Raw genomic sequence first — 8,757 nt, 5'->3', positions numbered from 1 at the left:
GTGCGCCGCCGGCGCCATTTTCCTTACAGGGCAGAGTCCTGCAGCGGCTCCTGAGAGACGGGAGGTGATACTCCCTGACGGCTTGTGGCGGAGCTGTGGCATACCCCGCACTTTGGTCATGTGAGTGGCTCAGCTTTCCGCTCAGCTCTCCTATCTATAGTACAGAGCTGTGACTCCTGGTGTGTTATTTGCAGCCCCAGCTTCTTCTTCTTCTACATTTAATCAACTGGCAGCAGCTATTACGATCAAGGTGCCTGTCTGCGTCACATCTATAAAGTATTATCACAAAGTGGTGTCACCTATACTCATTGCTATATAATTCTATATTCTGCTATATACAGCATTAATCAGTCAGCTCCTCCCCTATATACCCTCATGATGGGGAAGAATTCAGCTGCTGCGGCTAAACTGGAAAGTTCTCCAGGGTACCTCCTGCCCTATCCACTTCTGCGACACAGCGAGGCGATTCCCCTCCTACATCCCCTGTGGAGTCAATAACCTCGGCTGCGTCCTCTGACACTGCGCTTCAACGTGCCCTTGAGGCAGTGACAGCGTGTGAGACTAGGTTGTCAGAGAAGATTGGGGAAGTTCAGTCCGATCTTTCAATTATACACCATGACCTGCAGTGTGTGCGTGAGAGAGTTGGTGAGGTGGAGACGCGGACTTCTACTTTGGAGGATAAGGTGACATATTTGGGTGTCCGTGTTGACACTATGGATTCCCAGATTATCTCCATACAGAGGAAAATGAGTGACATGGAGGGCCGCCTAAGGCGCAATGATGTCTGTTTTGTGGGGTTGCCAGAGAAGGAGGAGGGAACCAATTCTGAAAAATTCCTGGAAAAATGGTTGTGCGACACGTTTGACGTTACCTCTTTCTCTTCATATTTCACAATTGAGAGAGCTCATCGGGTGCCTTCTAGACCTCTTCCACCTGGGACGCCACCACATACTCTCATAGCGAAGTTCTTACATTTCTGTGATCGGGACTCTGTCCTCAGACTGGCCCGCACTAGCGGTCCCTTACAATGGAACGGGACTCGCGTCTCCGTATTTCCGGATTTCGCAATGGAAATACAAAAAGATAGGGCCCAATTTCTCCCGATTAAAAGACATCTACGAGATCTTAATATTTCATACGCCATGTTTTATCCATCCAAGCTTCCAGTTATTGCTGATGGGGAGACCAAATTCTTCACGACTCCGAGGGAAGCGGCACTGTGGCGGGGCCGCCGCAGACCAGCCAGGGAAGCACTGGTTAATGATTGACATCCTGGTTGTTTTTTTTTTCTTTGATCTTGAGTTATATTAATTATATGTAGTTACAAGAATACTGCATATTGTATTTCCGTTATAGCGTTTTGTTCTTTGCTCTACCGATATTGTTTTTGTGTAGACGAATCAGTATATATAAATAAGGGCTTGTTGCTGCTAATGTTACATATCTATAGATATATTCATAATTATGTATAGTGGGTAACATTCCGTTTTATATGGGTAAATCAGCATATGTTTTTGTTTTGTTTTTCTGCTGGATAGACACCGGTTAATTTCTACTGCATTTTTTAAAGATGTGTCTATGCTCCCGGGGGAAGACTCCGTGTTCGGAGGCCTCCATGTGATTGTTCTTTAGTCATTATATATTTTGCTCCATTTACTTTGAGTAAGTAAGGTAATATTATATTTTATCGTATTGCCTAGTTTAGTTTATTAGAGTGGGATAGGGGGTTCAGGTACAAAGTATGCCTAGGTTGGGTGTGGTGCCCATACCAGTCGTATGGGAAAGTTTGTTTATTTTTTTTCTTTTCAAATATAGTGTTTTCCTTCTATTTTGTGTGGTATCATGAACGCGCTTTCCATAAGCTCTCATGGTTGTTTAGATTTTGTCACAGTTACTTCAAATGACAGCTTCACAAAATGTTAATATTCTTCTTGGAACGTGTGGGACTTAAATGATAAGTTTAAGAGATCGTTGGTGTTCAGACAAGTTAAAAAATATGCTTCAGATATAATTTGCCTAATGGAGACTCACTTGACCGGTGGGAGATTGTTGTCGCTGAGGAAGCCGTGGATAGGATGGACATATCACTCTTCACATACCTCAGCGTCAAGGGGTGTATCTATTTTAGTACGCAAATCTGTCCAGTTCTCTTTAGAAAGGGTGCAGTGTGATGCCTGGGGTAGATATGTATTCTTAAAATGTATAATTAATTCTATGTCCCTATTATTACTGGCTGTCTATATTCCATCACCGTACTCCCACGATGTTCTCAAGAAGGTCGCTGAATTTTTGGCCCTATTACCGGGTACACCCGCTCTTTGCGTGGGGGATTTTAATAACATATTAGACCCTCTATTAGATAGGCATAGAATGTCTGCTTCAGTTACACAGGGAAGGGGAACTGGATTCTCGAGTATGGTTGGGGGAATGGGCCTGGTTGATGCCTGGAGGATGAGGTATCCCTCTGTGAGACAATATTCCTGTTTCTCTTACACACATTCCTCGTTTTCCAGAATTGATCTGGCATTAGTTACACCGGATTTATTACCAAGAATACACAAGATAACATACGAGACTAGGGAAATTTCTGACCACTCCCCTATAACAATTAGTTTAGACTTAGAGGGACAGAGGGGTCAACACTTTTGGAAATTCAACCAGTTCTGGTTATCACGCATTGGGTTCAGGTGCAGAGTTGGAGGCGGAGTGGAAAGAATTTTTTGAATTGAACAGTGGCACTGCATCTGTTGCAGTTATATGGGACGCCTTTAAGTCATTTTTAAGAGGTTCTTTGATTCGTAGAGTGGCTGGTTTGAAGTCTTCCTATAAAAAAGCTGAAATGGATCTGGAGGCCTCTTGTAAATCTTTGGAGTTAGCCTATATCGCTAACGGGTCAGAATCAAATAAAACAGCATGGTGGGGATGCCCAAAAATTATGGAAGGATTGTTTGATAGACAAGGCACAATACAAGATTCTGTTTAATTCACATGTGCATTATGCATCAGGTGATAGACCCGGTTCATATCGAGCTAACCTGTCTCGTATCGAACAAAAGTCATCCAATACAGTGGTAAAATTAGTTGGGTCAGACAATGTTGAATATGTACGTACCCCAGATATTGTGGGGCAATTCGTTAAATATTACCATGACCTATACAAATCTAGGCTGGTCTATGCCCAATCGGAGGTGCGTGAATATTTATCTACTGTATCACTCCCGACACTCTCCTCGGAGGCAAGGGACTCTCTTGATTCTCCACTGTCACAAAAGGAAATAGAGGTGGCCCAAACTCGTTTCCAAATGGTAAAGCCCCTGGCTTAGATGGGATGCCCCTTGAGGTATACAAAAAACATAAAAACATATTTGTTCCTCAATTACAAGAGCTCGTTATTCAAATTTCCATAAACAATACACTGCCAGATTCTATGCCTGAGGCATTAATAATTGTCTTACCTAAATCAGGTAAAGATACCACTAGGACTGACTCTTATAGACCTATATCATTACTCCCTACAGATGTAAAAATCCTGGCAAAAATACTGGCCTCCAGGATTAACCGGGTCATAACCCAACTGATCAGACAGGCTTTATGCCCAGTAAGTCCACGGCAGTAAATCTACGGCGGTTATTCACACACTTACAGGTAACACGTGGGGATCCACAAACCTCCATTATTGTGTCATTGGATGCCGCTAAGGCGTTCGATTGAGTGGATATTTCTTTGGGAGACCATGGAACGGTTTGGTATTGGCCCGGGTTATATTAAGTGGGTAAAACTGTTATATACGGATCCTGTGGCGAGAGTGTCAGTGAACGGATTTATTTCCACATCATTTTCACCCATTCTCTTTGCTATGGCAATTGAGTCCTTAGCTTGCATGATTAAAGATCATTCTGACATTCACGGATCTCAGCTAGGATCAAGGGTAGATAAAATTGCGCTGTATGCAGATGACATACTATTAATCACGCAATATGTTACCTCTATGCCTAAGGCTCTTGAAGTTTTTGATTTATTTAGGAAATACTTATTGATTAACTGGGATAAATCATGTATACTACCCTTTAGGGGGACTTGTCCCAATGATCCTATTATTAATCTTCCTCTAAAATGGGTGAACTCTCCAATATCCCTCAACAATATCTGCCATTGAATATGTTGCCGCAAATTGAATATCTTAAGTCTCGTGTCCCAATTTGGAGTAAACTGCCACTAACTTTAACGGGAAGAGTAAATTTAGTTAAAATTAGGGGTGTGCACCGGCCACTTTTCGTGTTTTGTGTTTTGGTTTTGGATCTGGATCTTTCTTCGGGTTTTGGATCTGGATTGGTTTTGCCAAAACCACCCTTCCGTGTTTTGGGTTCTGGGTTTTGTGTTTTGGATCTGTATTTTTTTGAAAAAAAGCATAAAAACAGCTAAAATCACAGAATTTGTAGGTTTTTCTGCTCCTATGCTATTATTAACCTCAATAACCTTAATTTCCACTCATTTCCAGTCTATTCTGAATACCTCACAATAGTGTTTTTATGTCCAAAAGGTTGCACCGAGGTAGCTGGATGACTATGCTAAGCGACACGAGTGGGCGGCACAAACACGTGACCCATCTAGGCGTGAAACTGCAGTGGCAGACAGGATGGCATTGAAAAACTAGGCCCCAAACTGTACATAATGCAAAGAAAAAAAAGAGGTGCAAGATGGAATTGTCCTTGGGCCCTCCCACCCACCCTTATGTTGTATAAACAGGACATGCACACTTTAACAAACCAATCATTTCAGCGCCAGGGTCTGCCACACAACTGTGGCTGAAATGATTGGTTCGTTTGGGCCCCCACAAAACAAGCTGGCAATTAATCTGTCCCTGCACAAACTGGCTCTACGGAGGCAAGAAGTCGTCCTCATCCTCCTCATCCACAGATTCCTCACCCTCTTCAGTGTTATGTACATCCTCATCCTCACAGAGTATTAATTCGTCCCTGCTGGAACCACAGGTCCCTCTGTACGTTCTGGAGGCTGGTCTCCCTGGAAGAGTTGATCATTCATTTTATGAACATCATCTTCTCCACATTTTGTGGAAGCAACCTCCTACGCCTTTCGCTAACAAGGTTCCCGGCTGCACTAAACACTCTTTCGGAGTACACACTGGAGGGGGGGCAACTCAGGTAAAATAGAGCCAGTTTGTACAGGGACCTCCAAATTGCTTCTTTTTCCTGCCAGTACAGGTACGGACTGTCTGACATGCCTACTTGGATGCTGTCACTGATGTAATCCTTTAACAGACAGACGCACGCTTGTCGCTGCTGCTTTGAGGATTCAAGTGCGGCTACAGCCCACACAATTCACAAAGACAGAAAAAAAAAAATAATATTTTTATTGTTTGTGGAGCACACTTTGAGGGTTACACCACCCTCTAACAGACAGACGCACGCTTGTCGCTGCTGCTTTGAGGATGCAAGTGCGGCTACAGCCCACACAATTCACAAAGACAGAAAAAAGAAGAAGAATATTTTTATTCTTTGTGTAGCACACTTTGAGGGTGTCACCACCCTTTAACAGACAGACGCACGCTTGTCGCTGCTGCTTTAAGGATGCAGGTGCGGCTACAGCCCACACATTTCACAAAGACAGAAAAAAAAAGAACAATATTTTAATTGTTTGTGTAGCACACTTTGAGGGTGTCACCACCCTTTAACAGACAGACGCACGCTTGTCGCTGCTGCTTTGAGGATGCAGGTGGAATCTAGACGGGATTTGGAACCGAGGACACACTACCTCCATCAATTGTCTAAATCCCACTGCACTAATGTCGGATACCGGACGCACGTCTAACACCAACATAGCAGTCAAGGCCTCAGTTATACGTTTTGCTTCAGGATGACTGCTGTCGTACTTCATCCTCATCGCTAGGGACTGTTGGAGGGTCAATTGTTTAGTAAAAGTAGTGATGTTCCTACTTCCTCTCTGGGATGATGAACAACTCCCAGCAGCAGCAACAGCACTAGTAGGAAGTGGTTCTTGATCTTTCCCTATTTTATTTTTATCAGAGAAAGTTTGGTCCTCCATTTATGTTATATTGATATATATACGTGCGGCTAAAGCGCACACAAACACAGAAAATATTTTTTTATTTTTGCTGGAGAGTAGTGCACTTTGTGGGTTACACCACCCTTTAAGAAATGAGCCAGCCGGCTCTTTACTTATGGGACACAGGCGCACGCTTGGCGCTGCTCCTTTGTTGATGCACGTGCAGCCACAGTGCACACAAGTCACAAACACAGAAAATATATATTTTTTTGGTTTGGAGTGTACTTTGGGGGTTACAGAACCCTTTAACGGTCAAGCCAGCCGGCCCTTTACTTATGACACAGGCGCACGCTTGGCACTACTTTGTTGATGCACGTGCGGCTACTGCGCACACAATTCACAAACACAGAAAATAATTTTTTTTCGGTTTGGACTGGAGTGTACTTTGGGGGTTACAGCACCCTTTAACGGTCAAGCCAGCCGGCCCTTTACTTATGACACAGGCGCACGCTTGGCACTACTTTGTTGATGCACGTGCGGCTACTGCGCACACAATTCACAAACACAGAAAATATATTATTTTTTTAGCACTTGGGGGGAGCACCCCTGATGGACAGAGCACCCCCTGGACAACACTACAGCACCTCTTTAGGACTGGGACACTGCACAGGACTTTGGAGTGGAGACAGCCCCTATGGAGAACTGACTGCACAACACAGTCCAGCCAGCCCCTATGGACTTTGAAGTAGTGGACACAGCCCCTATTAACAACAGCAGCACAGCACAACACAGCCAGCCCCTATGGACTTTGAAGTAGTGGACAACAGCAGCACTACACTACACAGCCCTAACTCCCACCCTCCCTCTTCACTGTCCACAGCCGAGTGAGAAAATGGCGCCGACGTGGGTACCTTATATAGGATCCAAAACCCGCGAGACTCGGAAGGCGGGATGATGACGTTTTGCCTCGATTTCAGATCCGAGTCAGGCGGGAAAAGTCGAGCCTGATTCGGATCGGACTCGGATCGGGGGGGCTCGGGGGGGTTCGGATTTCAGAAATCCGAACCCGCTCACCCCTAGTTAAAATGGTTCTCCAACCTAAAATCCTGTACACTCTCTATCATTCTCCTGTGTATATCCCTCAGAAATTTTTTAGACAGATTGACACCCTTTTATCTTCACTAATCTGGGCCAATAAAAGGGTCAAGATCAAATTGGATACTTTAACTAGACCTCGTGATTTTGGAGGTTTGTCATTACCCCTTTTTAAATTTTATTATTTTGCTGCACAATTAACACATATGGGAGTGGATTAATGATCAGACAGATAATTCCTTGCCCGCCCTGGACATGGCTCATTCCAAGACAGGTTTATCACCATTGCAGCTAATATTGAGTGACAATATACGTATAGTTAATATGCCCATAATCAGGCAGATCATCATGATTTGGAGACTGGTCTCACGTCTATTACAAGCGGAGGGCATAGATCTAGATACTCCTCTTGCTCATGCTAATTGCTTTAGGGAGCTCTCTGCTCTTCATGTAAGAGAAGCCTTGGGTCAGTGGGGCGTGGTGTCTATTGGACAGATAACTCAGGCAGAATCTCTAAAATTCTTCCATCAACTGCGGCTAGAGTTTGACGTCCCTAACCATTTCTTCTATCGATACCTCCAGCTTAGACATGCTATCAATGCTCAGTTCTCTGATGTTCCTCTGTCTTTACAGGAGTCTCCCATTAAAACCTTATTGCAATATGCTAGTTCTAGCTGCTTAATATCTACGATATACTCTAATTTATTGAACAAGCATCATAAGTCTGATTTATTATCGTTGAAACAGCAATGGGAAAATGATATTGGGGTAATGGAGGAGGTTGAGTGGAGAGTGGCTCTTGCCAGCCCCCGCACCACCATCTCGTCTGTTAGATATCAGCAGATACACTATTTCATATTACACAGAGTATATATGACACCCGCTCGATTAATGAGAATAGGAGGTAGGTCGGACTCAATGTGTCCTAAATGTAATTCAGCCGAGGGGAACTTTTGGCATTTATTATGGTCATGTCCCTTGGTACATACCTTTTGGCAAGGGGTATCCCGTGTTATTGTCTCTACGAGTATACCTCAGGATATTATTACCCCTAGGTCATGCATTCTGGCGGTGATAGATGCAGACATAATCGACAAACATGCCATACGCTAGACTACCAATCTCTGTACACTTGCCAAAGTCTGCATAGCAAGGGATTGGATGGCGACCACTGGGCCAAATATGGAAACTTGGTTATCCTTGGTTGGGGCGGTTGCTGCACATGAAAAGTATGTTTATACCGCTAGAGGCTCTTTACGGAAGTATTATGATATCTGGGAAAGATGGCTTGATTCTCCCTATAGCCATTCAAGGTTGTTGGCACCTAGCCCGCTCAATTTCTAGTCCCAAGTGTTTATATCTAATTATCAATAATAAGATTTGATTAGTGCTCTGCAAACTGTTTTTTCCGTGTATAGTTATGCCCAGATAAGGTATTTGTTGTTTGATATGTATGCCGTGGAAGATATACAGTATACATGTTATTTGGATAAGAAGAAGTGAAACCACACACACAAATTTTTTTTTAAGTATTATTATTTTTATTGTATTGTTTGTATTGTTGTATAATGTATAATGATTAATTATTGTATATTTAAAAACTCAATAAAAAATTATTGGATAAAAAAAAAAAAAAAA

The sequence above is a fragment of the Taudactylus pleione genome, unplaced genomic scaffold, assembly GCF_031769625.1.
Source record: "Taudactylus pleione unplaced genomic scaffold, aTauple2 ptg002739l, whole genome shotgun sequence".
Classification (NCBI taxonomy): Eukaryota; Metazoa; Chordata; class Amphibia; order Anura; family Myobatrachidae; genus Taudactylus; species Taudactylus pleione.
Note: the sequence above shows the minus strand (reverse complement) of the source record.